We start from the raw sequence: 2756 nt of genomic DNA, 5'->3' as shown, positions 1-2756 counted from the left end.
TAGGGAAAATAGTAGATACATGCAAACTACTGAATTGAACACTTGAGTGCCTGGGAGTAAGAAAGTCTGCATAGGTCCTTTAAAAGGACATGAGTTTCCAGTGGCCTTTCATCTCACCCAGAAAGATGGAATTCCCAGTGTTTTTCATAGCCAAATGTTGTGAAGGTCCTTTTCTTGGCACTAGTGCTCTCAAGTGGGGACTCCTCACTCCTCAATGGGGAGACCTCTTTCAAGGGGATATCCTTCCAGATGCTGAACCACCACATGTGAGTGTAGGACCAACTAGTCCTCATCTGATTCTACATATTAATTGTTCCATAACTGAGTTGTAATTTTAATGTGGTTATGGGAGGTGGAGAGCACAGGGTTTATCTAATATGCCATCTCGACTGGAACCTTTGTCAAGCCTTCTTAACAAATTAGTTGGAATACTTCTATAAAGAGAAAATTTCTATCACTTGTTTGGTTGAAGGGACAGTTGGTAATCATGCAGTTTTTCAAAACAACATTTTCCTTCTCATTCTCCAAATGTTTTTTCAAAATGCCATAAATTTATACAGATTTGATGTGTTTAATTCCAGTACAATTAATGTTACTTTGATACTAAAATATTCTCATCTTTAGCAAAGTGTTTTTAAAGATGAGATTAACATTTAATTTAAATCGGTAGTCTTTGAATTTCCTTTCCATAATGGAGATGGGCTTCTTTAAGAAGAAAAGGCTGCCTACACTAGAGATTTTGCACTTTGCCAAGCCTGCACAATATTGTGAAACAATTTCTTAAATCTTCCTCTACCTCTAACACTTCTTGCTTGTTTCTTTTTATCTCTTCTCCTCTTCTCATCTCATCTCAATTTTTTGGTTTGCTTTGGTGTTTTGTTTTGGCTTTTTTTTTTTTTATGGAGTATTCTGATTAATACAAATTTCGATACTGAGAAGTAGGGTGCTGCCACTAATACTTAAAAATGTGGAAACAGCTTTGAAACTGGATACTTAGTAGAGGCTGGAAAACTTCAAGGTGAATGCTATCGTCTAGATTGCTTTGAAGAGACTATTGGTAAAAAAAAATGGATATTAAAGTTGTTCTGGTGAGTTAAGTGGAAATGTGTGATATCTTGGAAACCAGAGGAAAAGCTGAATTGAATTTTAGTATTTTGTGGAAGACAAAATTTGTAATTGATGAACTTGGGTATTTAGTTGAAGAGATTTGTAAGCAAAATGTAGAATATATGACTTGGTTTCTCTGGAAAAATATTGGAAGACCTTAACTGTCTCTTACTGGTATAATTTTTGTTACTTTTAAAAAACTAGCCAAAACTATTTTATTTTTGTTTTAGCCTGGAACTACTTGATACACATTAACTGCTCTGAAGAACAAATACATTTTAGTAGTACAGTTGATCCTGGAAGAACTCAGGGGTTAGTATAACTTTTGACTCCCCCAAAATATTGGTTTCCATATCCCAATACCTCTCTACCTTCACAGATACCCACATTAGTGGATGTTCAAGTTCCTTAAATTAAATGGCGTTGAACATTACATATAGTTAGCCCTCTGGATCCATGATTAACCACTGTAGAATGAAAATACTATTTTCAATCCATGGTTAGTTCAAACAACTGAGGTGAAACCCAGGAAGATGGAGGGATGCCTGTATATTTATTGGGAAAAAAATCCATATAAGTGAAACTGCTCAAACTTTTGTTTAAGGATCAACTATAATAACGGGGGAAAAAATAAATGGGCTAAGCATTGCAATAGCATCAGAAGGCTGTTAAGGAATCTGGGCCTGTGCATATCTTCTGCCTCAGTTCTCAGCTGCTGTTAAGTTGCTAACCGATTTCTAAATTCAACTCAGGGCCTAGCCGAGACATCCCAGAACAACAACTTTTGGGAGACATATGTGGATTTTAATTCCTCATAGTTTTCATCCCCACTTGTTTGCATTTTGGAACTAGGCTATCACTGTTAAACTAACTGGAGCCCTTCATTTGCAGGAAAGAATTACATTTTGTGCTTTATGCCTTTACAAACCCTTCCTTTCTTTTATCTTTCAGAGAGCAGTTTGGGTTGCTACCTCAATTTGTGTCTCTTGGATAGCAGTTCTTTTGCCTAAATAAATATTTTCTTTTTAGACACTTTTAATACTTTTCTTTCATGTATAGTGATTAACACAAAAAGTGGATCTATCAGGATTTGGAGTGCTATTCCAGCTGTATTACATATTTTTAAATATATATTTTATTCATTCATTCATTGTTGAGCAGAAGCTTTTTAATTTGATGTAGTCCCATTCATTTATTTTAGGTTTTACTTCCCTTGCTTTTGAGGTCAAATTCATAAAATCCTCTTTAAGTTCAAGGTCTCTGAGTTTAGTTCCTGTTTTCTTCTATGCATTTTATTGTTTCAGGTCTTACTTTCATGTCCTTAATCTATTTTCAGTTAGTTTTGGTGTGTACAATAGTCCAGTTTCATTCTTTTGCAGTTTGCTATCCAGTTTCCCACCACCATTTATGGAAGAGGCTTTCCTTTCTCCACTGTATGTTTTTGGCTCTTTTGTCAAAAATTACTTGCCCATGTAAATATGAGTTCACTTCTGGACTCTCGATTCTGTTCCACTGGTCCATGTGTCTGTTTTGCTGCCAATACCATGCTGTTTTGATTACTGTCGCTTTGTAGTATAATTTGAAGTCGGCAGAGTGATGCCTCCAGCCTCGTTCTTTTTTCTCAGCATGGCTTTGGCAATTCAGGGTCT

The sequence above is a fragment of the Pteropus alecto genome, unplaced genomic scaffold, assembly GCF_000325575.1.
Source record: "Pteropus alecto unplaced genomic scaffold, ASM32557v1 scaffold1566, whole genome shotgun sequence".
Taxonomy (NCBI): domain Eukaryota; kingdom Metazoa; phylum Chordata; class Mammalia; order Chiroptera; family Pteropodidae; genus Pteropus; species Pteropus alecto.
This window is presented reverse-complemented; position numbering follows the sequence as displayed.